This window comes from Protopterus annectens, chromosome 12.part0, assembly GCF_019279795.1.
Source record: "Protopterus annectens isolate FY-2018-M chromosome 12.part0, PAN1.0, whole genome shotgun sequence".
NCBI classification, from domain to species: Eukaryota; Metazoa; Chordata; order Ceratodontiformes; family Protopteridae; genus Protopterus; species Protopterus annectens.
In genome coordinates, this window is record NC_056746.1 from 1,052,340,488 (window position 1) to 1,052,358,083 (window position 17,596).

At 39.3% G+C, this 17,596-nt stretch overlaps 1 protein-coding gene across 2 annotated transcripts in view; it reads right to left on the reverse strand.

Moving 5' to 3' along the window:
* The window catches only part of PMEPA1 (prostate transmembrane protein, androgen induced 1), a 516,880-nt gene that overhangs the window by 459,183 nt on the left and 40,101 nt on the right, over nucleotides 1-17,596 (reverse strand). The window contains exon 2 of one of the 2 annotated variants that reach the window (XM_044090065.1): nucleotides 7,270-7,325. The exons of the other annotated variant lie outside the window; for it this stretch is intronic. The gene's annotated coding sequence lies outside the window, so the exon portion shown is untranslated. The remainder of the gene's footprint in view (nucleotides 1-7,269; nucleotides 7,326-17,596) is intronic. 2 annotated transcript variants of the gene reach the window in all.

Below are 17,596 nucleotides of genomic sequence, written 5' to 3' on the forward strand. Positions count from 1 at the left end.
TTTTAATCAACTGTACAATTTTTGTAAAAAAAAATAAATGGAATAACTGTTAAAATGTCTTATTTTAGGATTTTATCATTACATGAAATAAGCAAGATGCTGTCTGCCAGCACAGTAGTTTTCAATCGTGTACATTTTATGCAACTATTCACAACCCTTTTCAAGCAGTTTTATGACAGTTTTCTGTATGCTGTACCTCTGAACATGCCTGTACTGCACTTTCTAGTACAAGAAAATATGTGAAAGAAAAGCAGTGGCAAAACCATGCAAGTACACACGCAGGCACATCCGCAAGCAAAAATAAGTACACACACACACACACACACACACACACACACACACACACACACACACACACACACACACACACACACACACACACACACTGCTCGTAGCTACTTAATAGTGCTGCTTTTTTGTTCACAAATGCACACTTACTGTGCCATGGTGCTTTAAGTCCAAACCTACAATACAAACCAGCACTTAATGGTAATAAAGGCAAGCATTCTAACAATGCTACACAAACATGCATATTATTTTAAGAGCTTCAGACCACACAGCTTATTTGCCTAGCAACATTTTTTGCATTGAAGGATACAAAGAAAAGGGAAACCATGTAATTCATGGAGTTGAAGCCTGCAAGGAATCCAAGTACCTAGGTTCATATCCTGGCAATCACTACTTCCAAATAAATCATTTAAATACTCTTTACTTCCTGATACACAGTGGTGAAGTTATCCAAACCCCTGCCCATCTCTCAAGTAACATGCCACAGAGTTGCTGGCCTAAAAATGGAAATCTACTTTAATTTAATTTTATTTATACTTTGTTGACCAGATTAGTACCACTAGGCTAGCAGCCTTTTTTCAGGGGAGACCCAAGGTGGTACTTGTACTCCTAGGGGACATTTGAGCATGGCATCTGGGAACTTACCCCCCTAATCTTCTCAACAGGTGCAGTGGGATCCTTTACATCCACTTGAGCTACCACCAACTCAAGCAGATGGGGCTTTGGTTTTAGCATCTCACACAAAGGACAACAGACTTAGGAGTGCATCACCCACCTTATGCTGCACTGTAGTTCAGCTATCGATCTACCTGGTGCAGGTATAGAACCCGAAGCCTTCTGTATCAAAGGTGTGTGTGCTACCTGTTCCACTACACTACTCCACTACATTACACTGCAAACAATGTCTTGATGGACTCTGAAGACAGGCTTCTTATGGATGTCATTATCTACTAGGAATTAAAGATGCCACAATTTGTAGGCACTGTATAATAATCTAATGCCATACTGCGACTAGCTGCATGTTCCAATGGATTTACTATGTAATTTCAAAATACTGCAATCCCAAATTTCAGTATTTCGAAATTACATAGCTGTATACACCAAACACCGAAACCCTAAAACCACGAAATTCAAAATCCCGATGCTACACTACAGATACAGCACACAAACACATACACACAAGTCCCCTCCCCCAACTCAAATATAACATCCTACACTACAGATAAGCAGGGAGGCAAGCCCCCCCCCCACTTATATATACTAACTCCGAGATCGCACAGACACACACAAGCAACTCACTCCCACACATTGTACACACCCTCACAGTCAAAACACACATTGACAGACACTTAAGCCCCTAACCAACACAGACACACACATACATACCCAAGTTCACATCTTACCATTCGCACACCACAACACCAGAAGTGCTGATTCAAAATCTTCTTACTTCAGGATTTTGAATTTCGCAATTCTGGTTTACCGGTATTTTAATTTCGAAATACTGAAATCCGGGACTTCAGTATTTCAAAATTAAATCGAGATCTCGTTCTAACACATCTAGCAAGCTTCTACACTGAAGCAGTTCAAAAAAATAGTTATGACTTGCAATTAATGGAGTAAAGGCTGGGACTTGAACTTAAACATCATTTTGGTAGAGAAGGTGCACTTCTAAATAAAGAGCAGCACCTGTGGCTAAGCAATTTTTGCAGGGGGGTGGAGTGAAAAGGAATATTCATTCATTTACTTTTGGTTTTCTGGGAAAAGGCTGAACTGAAATGTTCATTTTCAGCAAAGAGGTGGGGGAGAAAAGCTCCAAAACAAGGCTAGAAATACATTTTTGAGAATTCAAAGAAAAACACTCAAACATTTACAAAGTATTTCAAAGCAAATGGTCAAACATTTGCAAAGCATATCAGGTTAAGGAAATGCATATATTTAAGACATAGTGAATAAATGCATAACACTCACACAACTGCTATAAGGAACACTTTACATAATGGTTTTGGGCAAACAGTTTTGTAAATAATCTGCAGATTTTTAGGACAGAAATGCTGTTATATTAAGCTTTTTTTATAGTATTCCAACAGAATTATAAAGAAGATCCACTGCTAACAATGGTTTACTTAACGTTAGTGTATATGCAGTAACTATCACTTGCAGGACATTTACTCATCTGTTGGTAACTATGGAACAACCTGGAGCTATTCTGATTAGCTATGACCACAAAAAGTACCCTGTATTAAACTTCACACACCCCATTTTTTAACCACTACCTCATAACCATGTTTTTAATCATACTCTGCCCACATACTCTAAGGAAAACACCCCCAAAGTGCAACACTTTCATCCCACCTGTTTCTAGATGATTCAGTAATCGCACCTCCTAAGAAACCTGTTCCAAGTAAATTGTAGACAGCCTATCTCTAGCCTGTGGCACAGTCTGTTCTGACATTGCCAAAAATATCCTTGTAAATAAAACTTTTATCAACAGCTATAAATAATACAGTGCTGTTGATAGCTACAGTAGTATTAAGCATAGCAACATCTACAAGACTGCTGCCATAGCTCAAGATTTTTTTTTTTGTTTTCATTTTTTCCACATTTGCATCTCTAAGATCATGTCTGATTTCTTTATTTATTTTGACATTTGTTAACCGGGTATGTCTGATGGAGCATGTGCCCTTTTTTAGTGGAGGCCAGGGAAGAAAAGCTCCACACAGATCAACTATTAAAGCAGTAGTAACACAAAGTACAAAAAAACTTCAAATATGTGACAGATGCGAAATACAGAAGTAACTATAGACATATATAAAATAAATCTCAAAATACTGTAAAAAATACATCAATCTGCAAACAATAAAGTATATGGGTATAAAAGAAATACAGTAGTAACTACAGATGCATACAAAATCTCAAAATAAAACAATCTGCAAGCCCTGAAGTAATGAAAATATGAACTACGATACTAGCAAGTAAAAAGAATTGAGGTATGTATATATATATATATATATTCTACATAGGAATAGAAAGTCAATAAGAGAGTTGAGTATTTGCCACTGTGCCAAGGAGGAATGTAAATATAATGGGCATTTGGATTAGAAGAATTAGGAGAACAGAAAGGAACCACTAATTAGCTTCATGTATTACGGGAAGGGGTGAAAGCAGTAGTCGTATGAAGTGAAGGAGGAGTGGAAACAGTAAGGTAGGGCATTAGGAAGAAAGATAAAGGGGTGTAAGAGGGGGAGACCAAATGGTGAATTATCAGGGGAACAGTGAGAAGTGATGGAATGAGAGAGGTTGAGGTTTTGCAGGAGCAGAGCCATGAGTTCTGTAATTAGATATACTTCTGATGGTTAGAGGAAGTTTGTTGCAGGCCAAGACAACAGAGTAGCTATATAGGTGTTGTCCAATTATTATTTTGGGTCCAAAGATTTCCAAGAGGAACTGGTCAGAGCTCGAGAGAGGTGTATAGAGGCGATGAGGGATGAGACGGTGGGGCAGGAGTTAGGCTTACTAATAAAAGAGTGAGTAAAGAGCAGTTGAGCTTGGAGAAGTGGTGTAGGAGTTCAAAACAGTTTAGGGATTTGACAGCAATGCAATGGTGTAAATTGTACAGTTGATTAGCTGTGAATCTAGCAATTTTATTATAAGAGAGAGTTCAAGTTTAGTCATTAGAAAGGATTGCAGGTTGGTTAAGAGGCATAAAGTAGACTTGGAAGTAGATATGCATGCGCAAGAGAAAGTCTAGTGTCCTTAATGAGGAATTTTATGTTTCTATAGATATAAGCCTAGTTTTTGGTGATTTGTTTATGCAATTGTGGACATGTACATCCGTTGATCATCAATGATAACGCCCAGGAGGTTGGTTTGTGTTTCTACACTTATTACAGTGTTGTCAAGGAATGACATGGTGAAAGAAGATTTAAGAGAAGAGATTTTGGGAGAAATAAGAGAAGGTTAGCTTTTTTAGGGATTGAGTACAAGTTGACTGTCAGCTAGCCACCTTTCAACAGAGTTGATTGCGTTTTGGGTTAAGTGTGGAAGCGTGAGAGATTATCAGAAGTGTAGATGACAGTGGAGTCATCCACATACTGTATAAGGGAGGTCTGAGAGCAGACAATATGAAGACAGTGAAGATGTTAAACAGTAGAGGCCCAAGAATGGAACCTTGAGGTACAGGTACTCCAGTATTAACAGGATGGAAATGTGATTAGGAAGAGAGCCACTTGACAGACTGCTGTCTGTTAGTAAGATTTTATTTATTTTACTTTTATTTTACATTTGTTGACCGGGCTAGTCTGGCTGGATAACAAGTCCATTTTCAGCAGAGGCCCGAGGAGAAAAGCTCCACTATCTACTAGTACATTTCAAAATCAAAAAGAATTTTCTCAGGAAAATACTTTTGAGTATTGGATTGGAGACCAAGATCAGACATTTTAGTGAGAAGTTTGGGGTTAAGGACAGTGTCAAAGGTTTTGTAGAGGTCTAGGAATAGGCAGGATACTAGTTCATTGTTGCCTCTGGTTTGAGAGATAGTATGACTGAAGGAGGTTTGAGCAGAAGTAGTGGTATGGTTAGGGAGAAAGCCACATTAGGTAGCAGTGAGTAGGTTTTCTTGTCAAAAATATTCAAGGAGCTGTTTGTGTAAGCATTTTTTTTTGAGTATTTTTGAGAGGGGAGGACATGACGGCTATGGGCCTGGAGTTTGACAGATCAGTGAAGTGGCCACCTTTGTGAATTGGCATAGTTTTCAGATACACGTGACAAGATATTAGATATTCTTATCAATAAATCTATCCAAGAATCAATATGGGGAAGGTTAATGAGCTAACGGATATCTTTAGGAAGATCAGTGGAATATTATGTGCTGATGGAGAGCAGGGCTTCAGTTTGTTTAGCAATTTCATGAAGGCAGTGGGCATAGGTTTGAATGAAAATGTAGATTTATGATCCGAGGCAGAGAAAGGAATAGTGAGATTGAAAGTGTAACTGCTTTGGATTAGCATATTAATGGAGTCAAGGAGATAAACATTTAGGGTAGTGGCAGTTTCTAGAGGAGAGTTGTTAGGGCAAGGGTTAGGTATACTGGGACAACCTGGGTGAAGAATCTTATTAATGGTGTTCCAGAATGTTTTAGGATTATTGATGGTATGTTTGAGGCTTTATATAAAAGTTTTTTTTTTTTCATCATAATTGACTTTTCTTTTAGTGAGGTTGCAGATCTCTTCACAGGTTTGGAGGTGAATGGAGGAATATGTCTTTAGCCAGTTCTTCCAAGCACTATCCCTGCATTAGGGAGCAAGTGGACTGAGAAAACGAAGGTGCAAAGTAAGATTTCACTCATATTTATCTAAGGGGAGAAAGGGCACATGGTTGTGGTAAAAGTTTGCATCGGATACTAGAATCCAGTCTAGGATAGAGCTGGAGTTGGTTGGTTTACTGTAGTGGGCAACAGTTGAAATTAGCTGCCTGAAACCGTGAAGATTTATATGCGAGGTAGGGGAGGCTGAGGTAAGGGTTTGCCAGTCAATGTTAGCATCCCTCAGAACTATTGTTTCATATGATATGTAATGAGTGATCCAGGAGAGAACACATTAAAGAATGGGGATCTTATTGCCTTATGGGATATATAGAGCAATCATTAGAAGTTTTTTGCGATCGCTAAGTTTGCAGTTAACACTTCCACAGGGTGAAATTTGGGAATGAAATGAACAAAGGTGACAAGCTAATCTGGCCAGAATATATTACAGCTACACCTCCTCATGTTTTGTGTGTCTTGTCAGAGTGGAAGATATTGTACCCAGGGGAAGAATTTCACTGTTGGCAATATGGGGTTTGATATGAGCCAAGTTTCGGTGAGAATTATTATGCCGGGAGAGTACTGGGCAGTCTGAGTGAAATTCACTGACTTTGTTGAGAATGCTGTGAATATTTATCAAGCTTATGGAAAAGCACTTGGCAGTGGATAGAGTGGGAGGCAGATGAGGGTGTGGGGAAGGAATCATGAGAGTGAGAGGTGTGGGGACCAGCGTTGGGGTGAATATCTCCTGATAAGAAAAACATTTGGTGATGTGTAGCAATGTAGGTATTTTGGAGCTGTTGATGTGGTATTTGGGCCTAGTTTTGACAGGGAACTAATTTGATCTGTATAAGAGAAGGTCAGATGGGTTAAAAAGAGGGGGTGCTATAGAGACAGTATTAGGTTTTTCTAAGATCCATTGAGGGTGCGCTAAAGTAGAAGGCAAGTTTATGGAAGACAGTTGTTTGACAACAGGAAAGGTGACAGAGCAGAAGAGTAGTAGAGACATAGATAAGAAACATGCTTAGGAAAGATGGAAAGATAGGAGTGGTGGAAATCCGAAATTAAGTAGGGAAGGTTGGAGTGGTGGAAGTTATTGAGAAATTAAGTAGGTTAGAAAGGTGAGTTGCTGTGTAATGGTAGAGTAATTTTAAATGTTGATGAAGGGGACAGAGTGGAATTAGAAGTAGGGAGTGTTACAGAGAGGAACAGTCAGTACAGAAGTGAAAAAAGTGCACGTAGTATGGAGTAGGGGACAAAGTAAAGTGGGAGGTGCTGAGGGAGAAGAGGTGTGGTTTAGAAGATGGTGAGGTCTTTCAATTAGTAAGGAATGGGAAGTAGAGGAGGAGTGGTAGAGAGGAAGGATGTGAGAGTTAATTGGAGGAATAGGTGGAGAAGGGGAGGGGAAAGGAGAGAGAGTATAAACTTAGAGTAAATGGTGTGGGTGGAAATTGGGGGTAGGGGACGGGAGCAGAGTGAGCTCAAGTGGGCAGAACTGATAACGTAAGCAAGAAAGGAGGGGATGAAGTGGAGAGTAACAGGGGGAGCGGTGATGTGCAATACAGCTATGTGGAGGTATGGATCAGAAACACTTGAGACAAAATGCAATTAACATACAATAATAGGCTGTGAGCTGTAGTGGCCTTCTAAGGTCCATGACTTGGAGAGAGATTGTTTACCTGTGGCCAGGAATAGTGAGGCAGCTGCTGTCAGGAGACGGAAGTGGGTCCTTAACCTAGGAAAAGGTAAGAACAGATATATAAAAAAAGAAGGTTATGAGCTATGAATGTAAAGTTACGACGAATTAACATACAGCTCAGGAGAAAAGCACAAGACAGGAAACCATGTGAACAATTACAGGAGTTAAGGTAAGGAAAAGGAAGAAGTAATTTAAGCAAGGGTCAGCAGCAGACATGAAGGAGCAAAGAATATAAGAGAAACAAATGCAGCAGCAATAACCATTCAACAAGACAACCTACGATAATAAACCAAAAAATGGACAGCTTTTTGTTTAAAATAATGATCTAGGTTAACTTGCGTGTGAGAAAAACACTACCACGTTAACTGCAGTGACAGGGTATTACAATACAGTATAAATAAGCACAGTTCCTTGTATAGCACTTACACTATTAAAAATTCAGCTGAATTACACGGACCATAGCAAATAGTCCAACATAAATCACAGGCAGAATGCAGTATTTACAACAGGCAGTTAGGTAGCTGCCTTTCAGTACCCACCTCCGAAACTGAGCTTCACACCGTTATGTCAAACTATAGATCAGGCAAGAAACTATCTAACCATACTTCGTATGCGGCAAGAAGTGCAGATGTTAAGGTATCAGCCATTAACTGCACATCGACCCCTGCTAGTTCTTGTACAGCCAAAATATACTTTTACACTACAGCAACAAGTGCAGAGTTTCAATTAGAAGCCTTTCTGAACCGAACAACCTGCTCCCGCTATATAACAGTTAAAACCTATGCTTTGAATTAACATTCTGAACTATTTAAATTACATTTTGTATAGTTCTTAGGCTACAGCACATACAGTAGTTGTTCAGGTAGAATGAGTGTTGCACTGTTGTTCCATTATATACATATATACTGTACATATCAGGCAAAAAACTAAGCAATTTCACTTCGTAAGCCACAAGGAGTGCAGACATTAAGCCATCAGTCAGATGCACATCGACCCTCTTCTAGTTCTTTTGCAAACATTATACACGATTACACTACAATACCATGTGCAGCGTTCAATTAAAATCCTTTAGACCGAGCGACCTGCTCTTATGTTACAGTGGAGTCCATGGCTTAGAATTAGCAGTTAGACAAAAGAATGCAGTGCAGACATTCGGCAGGCAGCATTACACATACAGAGCGACTCACGGGAGCTAAACATATATTTAAAATAAGGCAAAACAATGACAAAAGCACTTAGGATGAAGTCATTTTAAATAGATGTTAAAGTATCAGTCCAGTCAATGCGTACCACGCTCATATATAGTGAAAAGTACAGCAGCATAAATGCAGTATATTACCTCAGCTACTCGTACATCACCTATTGGGTTAGGGCTGGAGCTCAACAAGGGCAAAGAAGGCGTGAGAGAGTAGAGTATATTTTTTAAACTTTGAAAAGCATCATAGGAGTAGTATGGGGGAGAGCAAGTACATTATGTAGTTTCACTTAGTTTAAGCAGATCTAACCATGGGAAAGAAGTAGCAATATGGTGAGCTAGAGAGCCAGACTCTAATGGTCGAATGTTTAGGAAATAGAATGCTGCTTATTTTGTAAATGTTTCAACAACGTAACTGAAGGAAAATAAGTTAAATATGTTATTTTATTGTACTTAAAGGAAAGACATGTTGATATGAATCTTGTAGTATTGCAGTCCAGATGAGAAAGTGAATATAAGGAAGGAAGTTAAATAAACAAAATAAAGTATGGAAGATAGTGAAGGACAGTGGAGAAGAGGGTCAAATAGGAGGTGGAGGTTACAATAGAGAAGGCAAGGTAATTTAATAAATACACTTAAATTGTAATGGTGACGGGAGAACAGAGTAAACTAGGGATAAGGAGCATAGGGCAGAACTGACAGCTTGAGCAAGGAAGGAGGGGTGAAGTAGAGAGTAACGGGGGAAGGATTCTGCTAAGGATCAAATGGTTGCTCCCCACATCCCATTTGTTAATGATAAAAAAAGTAACTCAACTCTCACATATTTATATATATATATATATATATATATATATATATATATATATATATATGTGCGTGTGTGTATATATATATATATATATATATATATATATATATATATATATATATATATATATATATATATATATATGGATACGGCTTACTATCAAATATTTAGACATTGTTAATCTCTGCTATTTATGTTCAGATGTATTTTTAGCATGTATGACATTATGTTTTCTTATATGTTACTATAGTTTTTCCTTTGAACTGTATTGGTATTTGGATCTTTTCTCCCTGGGCCTCCGCTGAAAATGGACCTGTGTCCAGTCGGACTTTCCCGGTAAACAAATGCAAAATAAAATAAAAAAAATAATAAAAGTGGTTGTGTGCGATGGTAGTGGAGAGAGGAGAACAGAGTAAACTACTGATAAGGAGGATAGGGCAGAACTGACAGCTTGAGCAAGGAAGGAGGGGATGAAGCGGAGAGTAACAAGGGGAATGGTGATTTGCGATATAAGAAGGTATGGACCAGAAACACTTAAGACAGCAAAACAAAATTAACATGACTGTGAGCTGTAGGGGCTTTCTGGGGTCCACAACTTGGAGAGAAACTGTTTACTTGTGATCTGGAATAGTGAGACAGTTGGTGTCAGGAGACAGTAGTGGGTCCCTTAACCTCAGTTAGCTACACACATATCACCTATTAGAAAGGGTTGGAGCACAAGCAGGACTCTGTCTGAAAATGATATGAAAATTCCCATATATTCACCCAGTCACTAAATAAATCACCAAAATATAGTTAACAGTGGAGTCTGCAATTAGTTATTAACACTAGAATGCTTGGTTCAGCCCCAAACAACTAGTGGACAGTCAGGTGATGGGGGGGGGGGGGAGCTGACAGTCAAGTTATCCTATATGTCTTTCAGACACATTTAGCACAGCCACCTCTGTAAGATCATCTTTTATGTCAGCCCTCATTACAGTTGTTGTTGTGTCTTTCGGCTTTTCCCGGTTAGGGTTTGCCACAGCGGAACTCCAGTCCGCTAATGATTGGTAGTCGATTTTTACATGCCGAGTTACCAGCCCTGACGCACAACCTTCAATGAAGGTACGCCCATTCACGCATGTCTCCACGCAGAAGACGCTTTAGCTGAGAATCGAACCAGACAGCGTTTTACTGTGAGACGACAACGCTACCGCAGCACCACCACCACATTAGCCCTCATTACAGTACATGATCATAATTAATCAGCTGAAAATAAACTACAGACTTTACATCTTCTCAGGTTCAAATGCTGCTGCTTTCACATGTGTACCCTGCAAATTATAAACAAGTCACTTAGCTCAACAGCAGCTCACAAGTTACTCCTGAAAGCAAGCACTTGTATCCAAGCTGTACACAAGGAAATAAAAGCATACTGTCTTTTCCCACAAAGCAACACTTTGCCCTGCCTTTTGTGTCAACTTCTCAAGCACTTTATTGGGAAACATAACAAAGAAGAGGAAAGGGAAAGGCCCTCAGACTCTGGAAAGAGAGGGGGGATGGGAGGTGGGATCCCATGACACACCAACTTTCCTCTCTTTGTGGAGTACAAGGCTATGTTTTTGCTCGGTTTTATAAGTTTTGTGTAAACATTCCATCAGCTTAGGAAAGGGCTGCTGCCGGGAAGAAAACTGGAGAGAGAAATAAGAGAGGATACTGCATTGATATAATCAGTATGGGGCTCCACTGCAACAGCGACTATTGTTTGCCATTTACTCTAGACACAGAATCAGGTTTGGTAATTATGCTGCTAATTGGACTCTTGTTTTGTGATCCCGAACCAGTCAGAAAAGAAAGAACACAAGCAAACCACTCTATTCTAATCATTATACACAGGAAAATAAAAGTCAGAAGTCTAGCTCTATCCTGTTGTTTAAACAAAGAAGAAACAAAAGAAAATCAGATGGCTGTTTATTTTTTTCTGCTTTGGTTGACCAAGTCATAGTGGAATTAATACGTTCAGGTATTCAAGAAGTCTTCATCTTACTTGATGACAGTTATTTACGGACACAAAATGCAGGTCTTGCTATACAATACCAATTGTCCAAGAAGAGAACATTCTCAGGGCTGTAGTTACTTCATTAGCATGTGGGACAGAGCACCTCTGAGGGTTCAGATCAGGGACATCTCTCCCTCCCCCAGCATGGGACAGATGAGGGAGACATGGGAGTGTGTTGATTTCTCTGTCTAACCTGCACCTCCCTGTTTACAAGCCAAAATTTAGAGCACACTGAATATTCATCAGTCCAGCCTCTCAAAGGATTTGGGTAGCTTTTACAACAGAAATCTGTTGTTGGGGGAGGGAGCAGGAAGCTCAGGTTTCTAAGGGATGGAGGGGTAAATACCAAATGTGCCCCAACAGGCATCTCACAAGTCAGCAAAACAAGTACAAAGGTTTATAGTTTCTAGTGCTGGTAGACAAAAACAGAAAGCTTCTAAACATCATATATAATGCAGGTATGATGAAGTACTCACTAATTAATCTCAGTGAAAAAAAAAGAATTGTTTAAAAGACATCAGATGCATCATTTTACACAATGACTTTGCAAAACATTAATTATACAGCAGAACCATCACTGCCAACTCAAATAAGCTCTGCAGTATTCTGTTGGCTATAGTCAACCAGTTTATTTTATTTAGAAACTATCATCTGATCATTTGCACATGAAGGCTATGCAAGAGACCAGCAGTATGGAAATGGATGTAAAGCAAGGGCAAAGATAAAACACTTACTTGCACATACCTTGCAAAACTCTGGAGAACACACGCCGTAAAAGGTTGCATCTGCTTTGTGATACAGAAACAAAATTGCAGGAATAAAAAGATATATTAATATAAACCATTTTAAAATAAAAAGTTTGCGTACATAATGCACGCAAGTTGCATGCTGTGTGGTGATCACATCATCACTTTAGGAGTCTGTGGGCAGTTGTACTCAGCAGTACCAGACTACATTTTTTTTTTCAAAAGGAAAACAGAAGTGTAAAGCAAAAATGGACACTCCAGCAAAAGTGATACTTAATGAAGAATGTTATTCATTTTGTAACTGTTTCTACTACTATTCATTGGTGTGTGTGACAATGCAGCTTGGCTGACATACTATCAGTGTAGGATCACACAGTGCGCTCGAACAACTGTACACATTAGTTAATGCCCTTCAGAGGTACATGCACTGGAAGGGAATCCACTATTTAATGCGAGTAAGACACAAACTGGTACGGCACGACAATTATCTTTGCCATTGCACAGAAAATGAAATGCAGATGCTACAGTCTGCTTCACCACTTTGAACATGATCTTTAAAGACCTGTGGGCTTTTTATTTTCGTCCCTGTTAACATGTAGGGTCTCTATGAACAAGTGTCTTTATTTTACTAGTGACCACAAAGTGCTGTTTAAATTTATGATGTATATCAAGTTGGGACAGAAAAAAAAAAACATCGGTGTTCAGAAGGACGTGTCATCAACTCGTAGCCCAACTTTCACTGTTGCTGCACAAACAGCTCTCTATTTTTTCTCTTCACATAATAAAAACTTCAGGATTCAGACTTCTTCCACTGCAAGAACATTACTAAAACTCATGCACTTCTAACCGTAGGTGCATTTCATGCATTGCATGCTCTTCTTCTAGAATGTTTATTTACTTGTTTATTTTCATGGTTTTGCCACATGAACACCATTTCAAGACAGAAAAGGTGGAAGACCCATGCAACATTTAGGGCTATTCTGAGTCGAGCCCCAGCTGAGGTCATGTCTTGTGTCATGCAAGGTTTTAAAGGGTTTCCTGGTTGCCTACTACAGGTAGGTGAACTAACAGTTCTATAAAGTGTTTCTAGGTGCACATCCTTAGATGGACTGAAAGTCCCAGGCCATGCTGGTTCTCTATCTTACCTACTGAGACATAGGATAGGCAGCGGTTCTCAACAACCCTGAAACAGATAACGTGGATATGGGAAAATAAATGGAAAAAAAATAAATACAATAAACAGGTTTGACAGGAACAAAATGGATGGCGGAACTTCTCATAGTCATCATTTTCTAGCCATGGTGGTAACAATTGTTTTCTCTCACTTAGTACAATTACAGCTTCTAATTTGTATTTATACTGAAATGTATTTATTATGCAGAACCAAACTGGCCTTTGCTCCTGCACTAATCCAGGCTGTTCACTGTTCTTCCTTATTCTTACAACCAAAATATGGGTTCTGGCGTGTAGCTCGCAAGTCATTGCCCTGCAAGCTACATCGCCAAAACCAAATGGCTGCGGCAGCACTTTGCCGTACAGCAATACGTCTGAAAAGCATAGCCACCGCAGCTGTAAACTATGGGCAGTAATAGTGTAACCAGTGGTGAGCCTTACAGACAGCTGCCCGGCTGTATTCTAGCAGAGATGGCCGTACTAGCTGTGCAACACATTCCGTATTCCCATTCCAGGACTGCATGTATTGCATTATTCCTGTAAGGCTCACCACTGGTTACACTATTACTGTCCATAGTTTACAGCTGTGGCGGCTATGCTTTTCAGCCGTATTGCTCTACGGCAAAGTGCTGCCGCAGCCATTTGGTTTCGGTGATGTACCTCACAGTGCAATATCTTGCGAGCTACATGCCGGAACCCCCAAAATATCTATTCCCTTAATAAAGTAACATCCAAACAATCTTCTCTCTCACGGAATTCCAATTTCTCTCTACCTATCTCAAGTTTACTACAGTTTCATCATATCCCCATCCTTCTTGAACTTCTTCAATATTGCCTTAGCTATCACTGTTTAGAACAAGTAACACTAGCATAGCAATAATCAGCCATATTCTTGTTCCAGTCTCAAATATTTACCACCAAAGCCATGATATTGATCTAATCAGTCATTTCTCTATAATGGCACAAGCTATTTCATGCTAGTTTATTTGTTAGCTTTCTTTTTTTCCACTTTGTAACTCTCAATTTGTACTGTTTATGCATAAACTATTTACTACCTGTATTTACCAAAGTTATGTATTCTTGTATTGTTTGTAATGTGTTTTTGTAAAGGAGCTTTTCTCCCCAGGCCTCTACTGAAACCACTGACCCAATCGGACATCTGCGGTAAACAAATATAAAATAAATAAATATAAAAATAAATAAAATTATACATTGCATAATTTTCCTAACTTTTAAACAGTGCTCGTTTGATTTGAGTTCATCTGATTTGTAAATTGTTTTGTGACTGATAGAACCCAGCTATTGTGAGATCCTCATTTCTGCTACTGTATCTGCAACCTTACCCTTTTGTCATTACATAATGCTCATGAGTACAGGTAAGCAAGGGAACACATGAACTGGATGGTAAAATGAAAGCTTCATCCTGTGCCTTAGCTCTCACTTCCCCACCACCGTCCAAAACAATGCCTGCAACACTGCGGCCCTAAATTGCTGGTTAATCTTCTAATCATCCTCTACCCTCACTTAGCAGCAATTTAAACTGCTCCACCTAAGATAAATGCTCCCATCTCACATGGGTGTAAATGTGACGGACCAAGCTGCTTTCTTCTGACACACCAAACTTACTTGAAGATGCCAATTGTTATCCTAACTACTTCCCACTGGCTCTGGATCACTGCAGTGCATTCTACAGTTTGGTACTGGAGGATAACAGGACACCACTATCTGCAAAAAACAAAGTGCAATCCAACTGCCTTCAAACTGAACACTCTCGATACCTTGGATACACCTGGATATCATGCCCATAACAATTAAAACAGGAGGAGAAACAATATTTAGTTTTGGCAGGGTCTTACACCCAGCTCAAACATATCCCAGCTTAACAAGAATGCAGACACAACATTTTTTCTCCTCAAACAAAGAGGCTGAACAGATTCAGTATGATAAATAAATAAAACAATGCATATGAGGTGAGGGAACATGCATCGGGAGGGGAAGCACTGCCAAGCATTAGACTGGAAAGGTACTTCTGCCATACAGATCTGCTGGAGGAATCTGAAGTGAGCAAACAGTGAGAAAAACAGCAAAATACACTGAAAGCACAGGAAGAGGCAACACAAGGGAGTTGCACAAGATTCCCTCTGTATGGGCAGTTGATAAAAACAGATGGTTTGTATATTTGTGAAGACCTCACATTCCCAAGTATATAAACATTACACAGACATGCATAGGAATGTTCATTAACTGAAGTAAAGATTCACATGGATCTTTTCAGACTCAGTCTAGCCGTATGATTAAGTGACTTGCTCACAGACCATGAGACAGTAAATGGAGGCTAAAGGAATTAAACTATGGATTACATAAAACATCTGTTTAGCATCAAAAAACAGAGAGCAGTTTTCCTAAACACTGCATAAGCTATATAAAAGACGTGTGTGTGTATATATAAAATGTGTGTATGACATATGATGCATACACACATATATGCATTCAAGCACAGTATAAATGTACACATGTATACACATATATAGGATGTAAAATGTCATTTGACCAGAGACCATGTGTACCTTTGCCAATAGCTATACCTTTCAAAGATCGCAAGGCCTGCAAATCCTACAGCACATTTAAGACTGCCTATCCAGTTGTCCAAGCCATGTTTAAGGATGACTGGGAATGACACTGCTCGAACTGTAGGGAAAACTTCTTCAAAGCAGAGGAAGAATTTAACCCCCCATGAAGTTTTATTTCCTAATGTAGGATGAAATAGATTGTTCTGGTGTTGGCTGCTGAAAATGGAGATCAAGGATAGCAAGATCCCTGAGGACAAGGTAATATCTAAATACATATATGAATGTGTGTGCATACCCATGTGTTTGGGTGCCTATTTGTGTTTTATACCAAGTCTTGATCTGGTGGTGCTGCAGTAGCATTGTCGCCTCACAGTAAGATGTCTTGTTCGATTCTCAGCTAGAGCGCCTTCTGTGTGGAGACATGCATGAATGGGCGCACCTTCGTTGAAGGTGGTGCGTCAGGGCTGGCAACTCGGCACATAAAAATCTACTGCCAATCATTAGCGGACCGGAGTTCCGCTGTGGTGACCCATAACCGGGAAAAAGCCGAAAGACACAACAACAACAACAACTAAGTCTTTATCTGGGATTATTCTGATGGCCACTTGTACATCTAAACTATATAATCTTAGAGCTATTTTCTTTGTCTTCCCAAGTCTCCATTAAAAATGGGACTCGACAGGAAATCCCCCCCCCCGCAATAAAAGGTGGATGACTGCAATAGTATACAAGTCAAAAACTGACAGAACTCAGGAAAAGACAAAGGAATTCATAAGAGGTGTGGCTGGGGAAAGTTTTAATGGAATTCTTTGAAGGAATGAAGAAACAAAGCAATAGTTATGCAGGATCTGTACCTTAGGACATTAAGAATTGGTCAGAAGAAGTCCACACCACCCTTTTACAAACTATAATCAAGGTGTTTCACAACTTGCATTTTTTGGTTACATGGCATTTACCGGTTTCTTTGGATTGGTTTCTGATGCAGGGAAATTATTATGAAGGCCTTTTGCAGTCTGTCATAACATTTATACTTACAGGCATTGAAAATACAACAAGGCATCAAAAAGAATAGCACTTTAATTTTTAGAATAGGACTTCAGTTACCAATGAAGTGGAGTCTAATAGCTGAAGAGTCCTTACATTGTAAAGCTTTTTAAACAGGCCTAAATTTATGTTGGTGAATCTAGGAGAAGCAAAGGTTAACCAAATGGTGAAAATCCTACCTCTATACCTAAATTACAGCAGTCGACTGGTATGTACATGGACACTGCTGAGGGAGCTGGTTTTAAGATGTACATACCATTGTGGGAACCATTTGAAATGGCAGGTCCTGCTACAGAGAATACTGAAACACAGACTGCATGGCAGAAAATGGACTTGCATTCAGACAGCCATATCTTGGAATTATTTCCTTTCTCCAAAATATGGTGATTTCAGACATGGTATCTACTAGGTCGGGGGGGGGGGGGGCTTGGCCCCCTACAAAGAGAAGTTTAAAGGAGAAGAGCAATCTTCGTGATTAACACTTGTCAATACTTTAAAATGCCAACATTTCAATAGGGAGCATTGTGTGTTAATGTGTGGGGGGGTGGTGTTGTTTGGAGTACTGCACATTTTTATGAAAAAAAAGAGAATCGTAGCAAGAGCTCTGGAAATCTCTACTTCAATAAAAAAATTATCTACACATGCATGAAAGCTCATACACACACACTATATATATATATATATATATATATATATATATATATATATATATATATATATTAGACACACATCA